Here is a 16,178-nt window from a genome sequence, read left to right as displayed (position 1 = left end):
ACCGTCCAGGGCTTAGAGAGCCAGCACCCCAAGGCCAGAGACACAGCTCTTGATGGAAGGGTGTTGGGACCCTTGGCTTTTTATCCCTTTGCTGCTCTCTCTTTTGACCTCTTCCCGTCACTAGGGTTTGCAGTCCTGGTAGTTCTGGCTCTTTCCTTAGATTCCTCAGAGCTTCTCGTCTTCCACAGACTCGGTTCCTCCTCTGACCTGACCCTATTTAGGCCTGGACCAGCTCAGGGGCCATTATGCCACGCCACATGTCTCTGTGTTCGTGTCCTGTCTTCTGTCTCCTGGTTTTTCTCTGGTCACCATGGCATCCTAGTTACGCTCTCCATTGGAGCTGATCTGGTTTGCTGATTGTTTTTTCCCTGCTTTTTCTTTCTTTTCTGGCTCTCATGGCTCAGTTTTCTGAGTGGTAAGTGTATTTATGGGGCTGCAGGTCTTTGCAAAAAGAGTCTGCCTGCATTCTCTGGCCTTCAAATAAAGACTCCCAATTCGACCTCTCAAAATGTGGCTTCTGTTTTCTCACAGTGCAACAACAGGTAGCTTGTAATTCTGTGGTCAGTGGGAACATCTTGTTTAGAATCCTATTAGATATAATCATCTATTGGATTCTACACAGATCAAGGTCAATTTCCTTTGGTTCATTTTTGTTTCTTCTGAAAAACAAAATGAACCTATTTAAGGACTCAGAACGCAACCAATCTCTTAACACTGTTGAATTCTGGCTTGAGAACAAAAGGAAACAAGTCTAAATATTGAATCAAAGCTTTTTTGCAGCCTAGAGGTAGGACGCCAGCCTGGAATTAGTTCTATTTTGCTCACCGGTTTAATGATATTGTCGGTTGTTTTTTAATTAAGTCACCCTAAACTGCTACACTAAAGAATTTTAAGAGCTAGCGGAAAGGCTTGCTATGTTCCAATGCACTTTAAAGTGAAACATTTGGAATTAGCCTCTATTTAAAAGGCTTCGATGAGGGCATTTCAGAAAACAGCTTGAAAGTGTTTTCCCAAGGATTAAGGATCTCGAAATTTCTGTAAGTTTTCCACGCCTTCCAGGCTCCAAGAGTTCAATTCTCATCCTTCCAAAGCAAACCATGCAATTCCCTTGTCTTTTTATTCTTTTGTCAGTCATGAGGCCTGAACTCTGGGCCTGGGCGCTGTCCTTCAGCTATTCAGCTCAAGGTGAGCGCTCTACCAGGTGAGCCACAGCGCCACTTCCGGCTTTTTCTCCTTATGTGGTGCTGAGGAATCGAACCCAGGGCCTCATGCACATGTGGCAAGCACTCCACCACTGAGCCACCTTCCCAGCCCAATTTCCTTGTCTTTGAAAGAGCAGTCATGACCCCTTAGGACCAAAGGAGACACAGAGAGGGGCCAAGAGAAAAAAAAAAAGGTCCTATCCAAATAGATGGCTGCAGTTTCTAAAAACAACTGTGCCGATAATTTCCTTTCCAGAATGGAATCATTACCCAGGGAGAAGCAGGTGTGCCCTGCTAAGCTTCTTTCTTGGCTGTATGAAGATTGAGCAGAGATACCTCTTGAGCAGCATAGACCTAGTACACCAAAGCCACCAGGTAGCCATTCCATGGTAGAAACAGAAGAGACATTGCCTCTTTCTGGGGAGAGCTTGGTTGCAACCGGTCATGTGAATTCCCAGCAGACCAACTGTTTGCACAAGAATATGCTACTGTAGTTCCTTAGCAACCAATACTGTTCTTCTCCTCAGAAGCACAGTGGATGAAGAGAGGAGGACCTTTTACTTCCTTCCTTTCTATGTAAGTTGTGATTTTGATGAAATGGAATACTCTGCTGACATCTTGGAAGTAAGCACTCATCTGGCAAAGGCTACCAGGGACTTGAGAAGTGTTGGTTAATGGAAATCTCAGACAACCAAATCAAGGCATGGTTTGGAGGGTCACCTGTAGATGTGTGAAGTAGCATCTGGTGAACTGTCGATAGAGACAATGGTGTCTGGTGCATCAGTATACCTCACATGGCATTCAGCTCTCCAAGCCTCTTCGTGGCTTTCTTTTTTACTTTGCCACTGGAAGCAGCAACTGATATGTGAGATAACCAGGCTACTCAAGTGTGTATGCTATGGGATACGTAAACAAAGACATTGTTAAAGTGAGGTAGCATACACCTATAATCCCAGCTTCTCAGGTGGATGAAGGCAGGAAGATCATAGTTGGAGGCTAGCTTGAGCAAAATGAGAGGGGGGGGGGCAGGTGTATGTGTGGGAGATCCTATCTGAAAAGCAAAAACTAGCTGGTGGCTCACGCCTATAATCCTAGCTACTACTCAGGAGGTTGAGATCTGAGGATTGTGGTTCAAAGCCAGCCTGGACAGAAAAGTCTCTGTGAGATTCTTATCTCCAATGAACTACTCAGAAACCAGAAGTGGTGCTGTGGCTCAAGGTGGTAGAGTACTTGCCTTGAGCAAAAGGGCTCAGGGATAGCACTCAGGCCCTGAGTTCAAGTCCCATGACCAACAAACAACACCCCTGCCCCCAAATGCCTAGTGGCATTTGTAGTGGCTCAAGTGGTGAAGTACCTGCCTTGCAAGCATAAATCCTTGAGTTCAAATTCCAGTATTGCCAAAAAAAAAAAAAAAAAAAAAAAAAAAGAAGAAGAAAGAAAAAAGAAAAAGTCAAGTGCTGTCCAGGATATAGGAAAATTACAACCCTGTGCACTATTGTTCAAAGGTAAATTGATACATCTGTTACGGAAAACAGCATGGAACTCCTCAAAATAAGACAAAAATAAAGCAGAACTACTATATGATCTAGTAAAATGAGTTCTGGATATGGATCCAAAAGTATCAGCATGTCCAATAGACAGCTGCATTTCTATGTTTATTGTGACATCATTCATTGTAACCAAGACGGAAACAAGTGTCCATCGAATGATGAATGGATACAGACAAGGGGCAAACAAAAAACAAAAAAGCACAATATGAGATTATCCAGCCTATGAGAAGGAAGCCCTGCCAATTGGGCAGTGTGCATGACAGTGAAGGACTTTATGCTAAGTTAAATATGTCCCTACCCCACCCCACCCATCCAAAAAAAAAAAAAGAAAAGCTATCATGGACTTCTGTGATTAATACGGGTTCATATTTTGAAGGCAGAGCAGATCTACAAAAGAAACCTCCAGCTTTCTCCAGTGTTGGCCTCATCCAATTAAAATACAGTGATGCAAGCCGTGTCCTCACAGAAGATAACATCTTAAATTTTTTTTTACTGTAAAGGTGATGTACAGAGGGGTTATAGTTACATAAGTAATGATTACACTTCTTTCTTTCTTTCTCTTTCTTTCTCTTTCTTTCTCTCTTTCTTTCTTTCTTTTTTTTTTGGTCCTGGGCTTGAACTCTGGTTGCTGTCCCTCAGCTCTTCAGCTCAAGGCGAGCTCTCTACCACTTGAGCCACAGTGCCACTTCCAGTTTTCTGGTGGTTCATTGGAGCTAAGAGTCTTACGGCCTTTCCTGCCAGGGCTGGCTTTGAACCTCGATCCTTAGATCTCACACCTGTCATCTCAGCAAGGATGACAGGTGTGAGCCACCGGTACCCAGCTATATTTCATTTTGAACAGTGTCACCCCCTCCCCCATTTCTCCCACTCCCCCCCCATCTCCCCTCAAGTTGTAAAGTTCATTTCCAACATAAGATAATGTCTTTTCAAAAAAAAAATAATGTTCTTAGAAACAAAACCAGCATAACAACAGTAGATTCCCTGGCTCCTACCTTATCCCATGTATTTCTCTATTCTCCCAAGAAAACCATCCCCACGTTCACAATTTGCTTTCAATCATGCCTAGAAGATTAGTCACCTTTCAGATACCATGCATCCCGCAGCCCAATTTAATTACGGTATGGAGTTGACCTTCTAACCTGCCTAGACATTCAAGCAAAGCACATGCCAATTCTTCTAACCTTCCCTCGGAAGGTCTTGAAGAACCTTTTCAAGACGTTGCCAAACATGGCCAAATACTATATGGAATTTTCTTTTTTTTACCTCCAGTAGTGACATAATCACATAAAGTCAGGACTCACGTCTTTATCTTTCCAAGATGTAACATGTAATAACTCTATGAGCACGGGGATAAGAGAACAGTACTGTTTGCTCACACACCACCTACCACAGCATCTAATTCACTCTAAGATGAAGCCACCATTATCAGAGCAGTCTGTAGGTCCAATTGAGAGGGGAAAAATACTGAGATGGTTATGAAGTGTGACTGCATGTGACGTGGGAGACGTGGCAGGCTCTCAGGGACTGGTTAGAACAGAACATCTTGGTAGGAGGTGAGCTTTCCTACCTTGGAGCTTTGGAGAAGAAGCATTGCCGGCCAGGAACACACAGTGAGTGAAGGCAGAGAAAGGCAAACTCTGGGCCCTGCAGGGAGGCACTCTTCAGGGGGGCAAGCCATACTGGCCGTCTGGCCTCCCTCCAACTCAGCACGGCAGATTTAGGAGCCACCCAGGGGGCTTACAAGAACACAGGGCGAAATGTTGCTCCTTGGGAAGCTGGCTGCATTTCTCTGTATTCACTTCTTTTCATCTGCAAGGGAGCGTTCTATCATCTTTGACCACCCTGGGTCATGGTAAGGGTGATGAGGTTTTATTGCTGGAGCTAGTATAGGGATAAAACTCAACAATGCAACTGAAAATGAACTTTTGTATTGTACTTTGCTATCATGGGGAGTGTGACGTTAGTATACAAAATCTAGAAACAGAACCAAGTCAGAGGATCTTATTCATTATAGCTGAAAAGAAGACACTGTTTCTGTTCTTTTTCTTTTCTTTTGTCAGCTGTGGGGCTTGAACTCAGGGCCTGGGCCTTATCCCCGAGCTTTCTTTGCTCAAGGCTAGCACTTTACCACTTTGAGCCACATCGCCACTTCTAGTATCCTGGAACTTAATGGGAGATAAGAATGTCATGGACTCCTCTGCCCAGGTTGGCTTTGAACAACGATCCCCAGATCGCAGCCTTCTGAGTAGCTGGGATTACAGGTGTGAGCCACAGGTGCTTTGCTTCTTTTTTTTTCCTTGTGCCAGTTTTAGGGCTTGAACTCAGAGCCTGGCCACTGTCACTATTTGCTTTTTTTTTTCCTTTCTTTCTTTCTCTCAAAACTAGCACTCTACCACTTGAACCACAGCTCTGCTTTTGGCTCTAGTAGTTAATGGGAGATAAGAATCTGATAGATGGGCTGGGAAGGTGGCTCAGCGGTAGAGTCTTTCCTTGCATGCATGAGGCCCTGGGTTCGATTCCTCAGCACCACATAAGCAGAAAAAGCTGGAAGTAGAGCTATGACTCTAGTGGTAGAGTGCTAACCTTGAGCTGAAGAGCCAAGGGACAGTGCCCAGAGCAGAGTTCAGGCCCCACAACTGACAAAAAAAAAAAAAAAAAAAAAAAAGAATCTGATAGACTTTCCTGCCCAGGCTGGCTTCAAACCACAATCCTCAGATCTCAGCCTCTTCATTAGCTAAAATTACAGGTGTGACCACCGGTACCTGGCACGACATTATTTGTAACGTTCGACATGCCTAATTTCTAACTCTGCATTTTGTTTGCTGTGTGGAATGACAACTTGTAGCCCTCCTCCCATCCCTCCAAAAACTTCTACTCTATTTATTGGGTGCCTATAATTCTCAGGGAAAATACCCACAATCAGGTAATAAGCTCCAGTTCCAATTGCCAACCCCAAATACTGGATATTAGCATTTTCTCCTGTGTAACCCAGCTTCTTTTCCTAATAAGAGGCTCCCCATTCACCCCTTCTTACGGTCAATTCTGCTGGCTCCAGCAGATTGTGAGTTCTCTTGGAGACAACAGGACACTGGGGGTACATTACCGTTTCTGCTTTCCCAAGCTTTGCAGAAGAATGCATAGAAAAGAATCCTGCTCCAAAGAAAACCTCTTCATGTTCCTGCCTTGCCTGCTATTCTCTCATTTGCTTCATTCTTTGGCAGTTGGTCAATTTTTAATCACTAGAAAAAATAGGGGACAAAAATTACTGCATTTATATAGCTGATATCTTTGCTGTCCAGACCTTTGTATAATCCATCCTCGGGATAATGACAGCCAGAAATTTTTTAATAGTTTAGAAACATCGCTGACGAATAAGCTACCGGGCATCTGAGAGAGAGTTCCGAGCAAAGAATGCAGTAGGGCTGGCGGCTGGGCCGTGGCGTGGAGTGGCTTCTCCAGGTGTTTTCCTTCTTATGTGGCTCAGATAGATGACTTCTAGTGATAAGAAACTGGGAACCTGAGATGGGATTGAAGGATGGACTCTCTACCAAGGGGAAACACCTAGGTAAGACTAATTCATGCCAATGAGAGAGAGAGAAAAAAAACTGAAACACGTCTAGAGGCAGTGTGTTGTGGATTTTTTTGCCACCGATCAGACTCAAGTTTTGAACTGTAGCCAAAATATACCTGCTGCTTAGTGACCATGACCAGCTTCCTTCTATCTCTCTGCGCATCTGTGCTTCCTTAGCTGCTCAAGCTCATTTAGGAATATGCCCGGCACTGTCACATGTGTGAGCCCATCTTCCCCTTTGCCTTCCCAATGCCACCCAAGGTCAGGTGCCAACAGCTGGGGCGCTGAATCAATGCAGAGACAGAAATACGTCTCCTTGCAGGAACTGGAATTTCTACCTACCACAGCAAACATGCCGCATCTCGGCCTGCAATTTAACAGCTCAGGCTCTAGTTTTCAGCCAGGAAGATCGCATTTGCTTTTATCTGCCACCTCACTTCCTAAGTCTCTTCTTTTATCAGATATTTTGATAGCAGCACACACACACACACACACACACACACACACACACACACACACACACACAGAGTCAGCCACTATCACCAACATAAAACGATTGAAGACTGCTTCAGATCATAATGTTGTCCTCCAAAATAAAATCCTGGATGAGACACCGTTATAGGCACCTCCCATCCCCCACCAGCTCCCTTTCCTCTGTCAAGAGATGCCTGGATGTGATGAGGTTCTCTTCCTGCTAGAACAGGAACAGGAAAGAGGTAAGGTGCTGCTCAGGTGTCAGGCTGCCAGACTCACCCTGTGGGGAGGGGTAAAGCTGCTTCCCACCCTGGGAGAAGAGAGGAGGGAAGATGGCTCTCTTCTCAGCAGTGCCCACTGTAATGAGCACATGTGAATGAGTAATAGAGGTCATTGAATCAGTGGTGACTCACCCGCCCATAAGAAAGCCTTCCCCTGGACGAATGGCCAGGAGGCCATCTCCAGCGGAAGTCTGGCCTTTTGCAAGGTAAGAACAGCAGGGAGGAAGCAGAAGCCTGTAAATACTTTTTTAATTAAATGAACCATCCCTGCCCCCTCTTCCCTTGTGTTACACCTCTGTCTTCCCCCCCCCCCCCTTCGCTCTCCTGTCTTTCCAGATGCTCCCTCTTGGACACGCTGAGTTACATCCGTCACATCTGTTGTCAGGCAAAAAATAGATCCCAAACGAGAGGTCTCAGCAGGTAAGAGTGGAAACCCTGTTCAGGAGTAAGAACTCAGGTCTTAGACACTGTCTTTTTGCTTCTTTTTTTTCTTTTTCTTTTTTCTCAAGGCTGGTGCTCTATCAACTTTGCCACAGGCTCCACTTCTGGCTTTTTGCTGGTTAGCTGGAGATAAGAGTTTCACAGACTTTCCTGACTAGGATGGCTTTCCACTGTGATCCTCAGATCTCAGCCTCCTGAGTAGCTAGGATGACAGGTGTGAGCCACCAGCGCCCAGCCAATGCAACTTTAAAAAATTCTGTGTAGGGCCGGGGTGCTCGTGGCTCACACTTGTCATCCTAGCTACTCAGGAGGCTGAGCCCTGAGGATTGTGGTTTGAAGCCAGCCCTGGGCAAGAAAAGCTGTGAGACTCTTATCTCCAATGAACACTCAAAAACCGAAAGTGGAGCTGTGATTCAAAAGTGGTAGAGTGTTAAGCCTTGAGCCAAAGAGCTCAAAGACAGTGCTCAAGCCCCAAGTACAGGCCTCAACACTGACGAAAGAAAGAAAGAAAGAAAGAAAGAAAGAAAGAAAGAAAGAAAGAAAGAAAGAAAGAAAGAAAGAAAGAAAGAAAGAAAGAAAGAAAGGAAGGAAGGAAGGAAGGAAGGAAGGAAGGAAGGAAGGAAGGAAGGAAGAAGGGAAGGCGGGAGGGAGGGAAGGAAGGAAGGAAGGAAGGAAGGAAGGAAGGAGGGAGAGAGGGAGGGAGGGAGGAAGGAAGGAAGGAAGGAAGGAAGGAAGGAAGGAAGGAAGGAAGGAAGGAAGGAAGGAAGGAAGGATTCTGTGCAGGGATTTGGCTTGACATAACTGCAGCCATCTTAAGTGGTAACCACCATGGCTGGCCCAATAACTGTTGTCAGTTCTTCCTGCACAGTTTCCCAGATGCTACAAATAGATAAAACTTTACAGTGGTATGTAGCGCTTTTTTGTTGTTGTTGGTCATGGGGCTTGAACTCTGGACCTGGGCGCTGTCCCTCAGCTCTTCAGCTCAAGGTAAGCACTCTACCACTTGTGCCACAGCACCATTTCCAGTTTTCGGGCAGTTCATTGGAGATAAGAGTCTCATGGACGTTCCTGCCAGGGCTGGCTTTGAATGTGATCCTTAGATCTCAGCCGCCTTAGTAGTTAGGATGGCAGGCGTGAGCTACGGGCGCCTGGCTGGTATGTAAAGCTTTAACAACTGGACTTTGGTACCAGGAATGTGTCTGACACTGTTGCGATCAGCTTAAGATAAAACAGGTTTATTTCTGTCTTAGATGATGTCACTGTTGTCCTAACCAATATACATTCCTCTCTTTCTGACCTAAATTGAAGGGATTTGCTCGGTGTTGCTGGCCACTCAAGCCCACCCTTCTGTCACAAATTTTCCCCAACTGCACACTGTGCAATCTTAGATGTGACTGATTTTCTGTCCACAGTCTCCAGGCATTCTGAGTCTGGGCCTCAGTCAGGGAGCCATGTCATTCAAGAGCAGTATTCAGGCTAAAAGAGCAACAGCAGCTTCTATCAGAGTAGGCCCAAAGCATGTAGTCTATAACAAAAAAGTAGGGAGGGAAGTAAGAATGGGGAGATTAAAAAAAAAAAAAGATCAACTCCATGGGCTATGGGAAGGTGGCTCAGTGGTAGTGTGTTTGACTAGCATGCATGAAGCCCTGGGTTCGATTCTTTAGACCACATACACAGAAAAAGCTGGGAGTGGTGCTGTGGCTCAACTGGTAGAGTGCTAGCCTTGAGCAAAAGAAGCTCAGTACAGTGCCCAGGCCCTGAGTTCAAGCCCAGGACTGACAAAAAGAAAATAAAAAGATCAACTCCAAAGACATCAAGAAGAGAAGATGAAAGCAGAAAGTAATAAAATATAAACGAGGGTGACAGAATATATCAAAATGCATTAACTGCAAAAATGCAAATGGCTCAAATATCAATTAAAGGGAAATAGTTGTTGACTGACTAAATAAAAATCTGGAAAGATAATATGCTGCTTGTGGAACAAAACAATTAAAAATCCATATGCACCCAATCATATTGTGCCAAATGATTTAAACAAACAAAACTGAAGGATTAAAAGAAATATGCCTCAGCAACATTTTTTTTTTTGGTCGGTCGTGGGGCCTGAACTCTGGGCCTGAGTGTTGTCCCTCAGCTCTTCAGCTCAAGGCAAGCACTCTACCACTTGAGCCCTAGTGCCAATTCCAGCTTTTTCTACATATGTGGTGCTGAGGAATTGAACCCAAGGCATCATGCATGCAAGGTAAGCACTCTACCACTGAGCCACCTTCCCAGCTCCATCTCGGCAACATTTCTGATGCCCAGTGAGTGGAATTTCCATCCCCCCCCTCAACAAGCAATTCTCCAATTGAGCATGATAAGGTAGTACCCTAGAGTTTCATTTCATTCTGGTACTATCTATAGTTAGTGTCAGATCCCATAGGTCAAAGGGCTCAGTACCAACCGACTGTGTTCCACCTCAGATACCAACCAAAACCCCCAAGATTCCCACCTTGCACTTCTGTCTGACCAAACAAGTCTAAAGTGATGGTTCCCACAACCAACCTCTTCCACTTTGACACTCTCTTAAAATGGCTCACAGAACCCAGGAAGGCACTTTATCTGTTTTTAAGGTTCATTGCGAAGTGTACGCTTCAGGAAGGCCTGAATGGAGGAGCTGGGGAACTCTCCAGCTCTCAACTCTTTGGCTGGTCCATCTTCCCCGTACCTCCATGTCATCACCAACCTCCCTGAACTCCATAGTTTCAAGGATTTCAATATCGATTCCATCACAATGGTACCAGCAAGTATTGACCCAAATCTCCAGCCAGCTTTCCTCCCCAGTAGATGGGAGTGGGCCTGAACATTCCAAGAGTCACCACCGCTTTGTCTTTCTGATGAAAGCCCTCTCTCATCCTGAAGCTAACCAGAAGCCCACCAAGAGCTGCTTCATTTGATAAGATATCCTCGGCTCCCAGGAAATTCCAAGAGGCTGAGGAGCTCAGTGCCAGGAGGCAGGCTCAGAGACAGAGCTACGACAACAAAGGATGCTGCTAGTCCGTCCTCCCCCTCAGCCGACGCCATGCTTCCCAGGAGCTCTGTGACCTGAGTCAAATATGTGCCAAATGGGAACAAATGTATGCATACTTCAAATGGTCAAGTAAAACTTGCAGAGGAGTTTGAGTTCCCCTAACGTCTTGTGACCTCAAAAAAAAAAAAAAGGAAGTCTGTCACCTAAGCCTTACAAAAAGACAGCTAAGCCATCACCACCAGCTGCACCCCAGGATCTTATGCCACTCCCCCAGAAGTAGTATCCAAATTTAAAGAGATTCATACCATTCCAGAGAGTGATTCAACCCCTCAGAAGTTACACAGCACATTCTTAACACTTAACACTTGCTAAAAGTTGTTTTTTTTTTTTGCCATCCCCCACCCCCACACTCAGCCAGATAACAGGTGCCTGTGATGGGGTAGTATGCCCAGGTCACGTGATCTCTCAAGGTTTCACACTAGTAACACACCGTTGGATCAGTTGGTGTGTTTACCTTAAATAAGAGCCTGAGAAATGCAGGCTTAATGACTGATGATCACCTTGATGGATAACAATGATGACACAACCTGACATCCGTATTTCCATACGTACACAATTTCTACCTTCGGGTTATCTCCTAAATGGCACTATGCGAAGGGTTCATCTATTTGCAGTCTGGGTTTGTTCCAGATTTGAATGGAATTCTGCCTGTGATTGAATCTTGGATTCCACATTCAACTCTAGAGACTAGCCTCAGGTCTTTGGAGTAGCCGAAGAGCTCATTATAATTTTTTTCTGATTGAATCTACTCAGTCTTTTTTTTTTTTTTTTTTAATGCACAGGGCCTTCCTAGGACGCTCTCTCCTCGCGCCTACCCCATCCTTAGGCCCCGCTGAGCCTCTCAGGCTTCACTCCTTACCTTCCCCTCCCTCCCCCCCCCCACTTACCTCTGCTCCACCTCCTGCTCATAGCTCCCTTCTTAGGCAGAAGGAGCCATGGACGCTGCGGGCTTGCTCTTCCCCACTCTGTGGTTTTGTTCAAATCACAGACATTCCTATGGCAACCAGCGGCCCTGCCATCCCTCTCCCCTTCCCTCAAAGTTCCCTTTGGCAAGGATGATGAATTACTTTAACTTGCCTAGCAACTAGTAGCCAGCTCCAGCCCCTTAAAGGGGGCTTGCTTTGAAATTCTCTGCTTTTTTTTTTTTTTTAACGCTCTTTTTCTGACTGGCAAGAGAAAGGGCAGCTGCCAAACAGACCTCTGTCTGGCTTGGTGTAATATCATGCAGCTGGGCAAACTCCAGCATCTGATGGTCCCCATGGCAAAATGAATAAATAAGGAAGAAAGAAGGAAGAGAGAGAGAGAGAGAGAGAGAGAGAGAGAGAGAGAGAGAGAGAGAGAGAGAGAGAGAGAGAGAGAGAGAGAGAGAGAGAAATCGGGTTCAAGTGGGATGTACCTGTCATCCTAGCTACTTAAGGAGGCTGAGATCTGAGGATCGTGGTTCAAAGCCAGCCTGGGCAGGAAAGTCTGTGAGACTCTTTTCTCCTATTAACTACCAGAAAGCCAGAAGTGGCGCTGTGGCTCAAGTGGTAGAGCGCTTGCCTTGAGCTGAAGAGCTGAGGGACAGCGCCCAGGCCCAGAATTCAAGTCCTACGACCGACAAAAAAAAAAAAAAAAAGAGCAAAGCCACGGCTGCAGAAAGGGGTGTAGCTTGCGGAGACCAGCAATAGCACCCCACAGTCAAGGGGGTACCCTGTCTATTCTTCAGGAAACAACTTCTCAGGGAGCCACTATTATTTATCACACAGACCCACTGTTATTCTATACTCGCAAGCTTTGGATTTCTTCTGTAAAGGGCTTCTTTAGTCCTTCTGTGGATTTTTTTTTTTTTTTGGCAGCACTGGGAATTGAACTCAGGGCCTCACACTTAAAAGGCAGGTGCTCTTCTCACTGGAGCCATAGCTATAGCTCCTTCTTGCATTGGTCATTTGAGAGCTTGGGCTGCAACCCTATTTGTGCTTCCATGTTGCTGCGGATGACGGACAGATGCCACAATGCCCCGGCATCGTGTTTTCCCTATTGTAGGCGGGATAACAGGTGTGTGCCAGCCCATCCAGTCTTCGGTTAAGAGGGAGTCTCGTATCTTAGGAGAGGAACACGAAGGCACAGTGTTGATGTGTAATCTGATCACATAAATTAATATTGATCGAAATGAACTCCAGGAAATGGAAACAAGAGATTTTTTTTCTTTTGCTGCTGTTTTTGTTTTCTTTTCTTTTTTGTCTAGTTTGTTCATTTACCTGTCTTTGGGAGGGAATGGAGAGGGCACAGAAATGGAGGGACAAAGGGTGGACAAATACAGCAGTGGTACTCACTAGACACTATGTTGAAAATGAACTCTACAACTTGTTGGTGGGGATGGGAGGGAAAAGAATAGGAGACAGAGAGGGAAGGGGTGACATTGTACAATAAGAAATACTCACTACCTGATTTATGGAACTGTAACCCTTCAGTATATCACCTTTATAATAACTTTTTTGTTGTTGTTGTTGGTCGTGGGGCTTGCACCCTGGGCCTGGGCACTGTCCTTGCACTCTTCAACTCAAGACAAACGCTCTACCGCTTGAGCCACAGTACCACTTCCGGTTTTCTAGTGGCTTATTGGAGATAAGAGTCTCAGAGACTTTTCTGCCTGGGTTGGCTTTGAACCATGATCCTCAGATCTCGGCCTCCTGAGCAGCTAGGATGACAGGCGTGAGCCACCAGCTCCTGGCTTTATAATAACATTTTTTTTTTAAGAAAAAAAAAAGATGGGTGTTGCATGAACTGTGCTGGCCTTAAACCATGATCTTCAGATCTCTGCCTCCAAACTAGCTAGAATTCCAGGCTTGGGACACTGAATCCAGCTACTTCGATGGCACCAGATCCTCTCCCAATGATGACAGACTGCCAATGCTCAGTGAGCAGTTACTGAAATGAACTTTCAACCCAGCAGTAACTACAAAGGCGAACCACATAGTTTATATTATTTCACCGACTATATTAAAATCTTCATATTCCATGTTGGTAAGGGTGTAGAGAAACACGACATTCTTACACACGTTGAGGGAAATCTAAATTAGTGCAGTCCTTTTTGAGGACAATTTGGCAACATTGCGTGGTGCTAAAGTTGAACGTAATTTTTCACCAGTGATTTCCTTCCTTTAAATGTATTCTATAAAGACATTTACAGGGGAGGGAAGAGGTGGTAGGGGAAAAAAACAAAGGAGGAGGTAACAATGCTGGATCGGAAACGGACTCATCACCTTATTCATGTAATGGTAACCCATCTGTACAGTATCTTTACAATATAAAATATATATACTAAAATAAATAAATTTATAAAAAAAGACATTTACAAAAATGCAAGAAGTTGATTACCAGAGATGTGTATGCGATGTTTGTCTGCAACAGAACAGACTGGATTTGAAAAATTCGAGATGACATTTAATCAAAGAAAATGACAAAACGGCAAATGTGTCTTTGGGTAGGGAGTTACTGAACCAGCGGAGGAGCTCAAGAGGGGTGTCGCTCGGTTGCTGTCAACTTAATAATAGGGAAACACAAAGCAGGGCATCAAACTAAGTGTTCCAACTTCCAAGGATTAGGAATATTATGCTATAAAAATTGGAGCATTAAGTTTTCTTCGAACTTTCCAAATATTCATATTTTTCCCCCTCACAAATTCAAGAGGAAAAATTTCCCTTGGTGCTCATTAGAAATTCCCCAAATGTACCTGACACTGTCACTTCAAATGTGTATTGTTCGCATAACTCCGGGAAATCTGTAGTGCAGACATAATGATAGTTGGGATGGCTTTCCTGATAAGAGCTGAAACTATCTGTCAAAAGCAGTTGTCTCTCCGCTTTCATCACACGTAAAAGATTGTCCTTCCTTCCTTGAGCATCTCTGCAGACATGAGCTTCTTTGGGACCTTAGGAAGGTACTACAAAGGATAGAAGAATGAACCAAAATGACATAAATTTTTAGAAGTTAGCTGGGTGCTGGTGGCTCACACCTGTCATCCGAGCTACTCAGGAGCCCGAGATCTAGAGGATCACAGTTTGAGAATATCCCAAGCAGGAAAAACTCATGAGACTCCAATTGTGAAATAACTGGCAAAAGGTTAGACTGGAAGTATGGCTCAAGTGGTAGACTAATAGACATGAGCAAGCAAGCTAAGTGAGGGCTAGTCATAAGTTCAAACTTGGTACCTGTGTGACTCAGTTTCCTTATCGGTACAATAAGAATGGTTCTCACTTTGTGGATACTGTGAAGATGAAATGAACGTGCATGAAATGCTCACTGAAGAGGGCCTGGTGTAAAATATCTGAGAGACAGGTGAATGGGCGGATGGGTGTGGGGGTGGGTGGATGATTGGGGGGTAGCTGGCAGGCTAGACTGACTGATGGATGGGTGGATGGATGGATGGACTGATGTGTGGATGTATTGACAGGTGGATGAGTGTATGATGGATGGTTGGATAGGTGGGTTGGTAGATGACTGGATGGATAGGTGAGTCAGAGAAAGGATGGATGGATGGATGGATGGGAGACATAGGCAGTCCTTCTAATGCAATCCTCCGCAGAGTTTCTATCACAATTCCGAAAGCTTGATATTGAAAGATGTAGGTCTACATGAAAGTGGCTCAGTGGTAGAATGCTTGCCTTGAATGCATGAGGCCCTGGGTTTGATTCCTCAGCACCATATAAAACATAAAAAGCCAGAAGTGGCACTGTGGCTCAAGTGGTAGAGCACTAGCCTTGAGCTGAAGGCTGAGGGACAGAGCCCAGGCCCAGAGTTCAAGCCCCACAACCAACACACACACACACACACACACAAAATGGTCTACATGAAACACAAAGGAAAAGCCCAAAGATATGTACAAATGCATGCTTTAGTTCACTAAGTATTTACATGAAAGTTCACTCTAGGTCAAGGAAGAACAAAAGTTTTTACAAACAAAGCTTAGCTTATGCCACAAATCCAACCAAAAAAAAATTTTTTTTTGGTCATAGGGCTTTAACTCTGGGCTTGGGCGCTGTCCCTAAGCTCTTCAGCTCAAGGTGAGTGCTCTACCACTTGAGCCACAGCACCACTTCTGATTTTCTGGTGGTTAACTGAAGATGAGTCTCACAGATTTTCCTGCCCAGGCTGGCTTTGAACGGTGATACTCAGGTCTCAGCCTCCTGAGTAGCTAGGATGACAAGCATGAACCACTGGCACCAGGCCAACCAAATTTTTAGGAGAAGCAGTTTGCCTCTATCTTGCATTGAAGTCTAGTTTTAGTGGCGTTAACTAAATGCATTCCTCCTGAGTTATTTTTTATAGGCAAGTCTCTGTAATCGAGCCTTAAAGATCCTACTTAAGAGCCAGGACATTTTTATCTTAAGAAAGTGAAGGAAAATTGAAAAATGTTCAACAGGATATCGTTGTGCCCAGTGGTATCTAGGGGATTTAAAGGTGTATAATTAATGACCGTGATATCTTAGACAAAGTTCAGTGTGGCAACACTGAATTATGGGTATGTTTTACAGAAATAAGAGTTTTACTAGAGTAGTACAAATTAAAGGCTAATAAACTATTACCGAGTAGCAATTCTCCTCAGAC

General features: G+C 44.8%; 1 protein-coding gene across 4 annotated transcripts in view; it reads right to left on the bottom strand.

The window, feature by feature from the left end:
* Tmem108 (transmembrane protein 108) overlaps positions 1 to 16,178 on the bottom strand; it is a 134,550-nt gene that overhangs the window by 79,771 nt on the left and 38,601 nt on the right. Inside the window, exon 1 of one of the 4 annotated variants that reach the window (XM_070005280.1) lies at positions 11,477 to 11,552. The exons of the other annotated variants lie outside the window; for them this stretch is intronic. The gene's annotated coding sequence lies outside the window, so the exon portion shown is untranslated. Of the gene's footprint in view, positions 1 to 11,476; positions 11,553 to 16,178 lie in introns of those variants that run through there. 4 annotated transcript variants of the gene reach the window in all.

The sequence above is a fragment of the Dipodomys merriami genome, unplaced genomic scaffold, assembly GCF_024711535.1.
Source record: "Dipodomys merriami isolate MVZ:Mamm:240054 unplaced genomic scaffold, mDipMer1.0.p SCAF_68, whole genome shotgun sequence".
NCBI lineage: Eukaryota > Metazoa > Chordata > Mammalia > Rodentia > Heteromyidae > Dipodomys > Dipodomys merriami.
The sequence above is the reverse complement of the archived record's forward strand: the minus strand, read 5'-3'. Positions and strand labels throughout refer to the sequence as shown.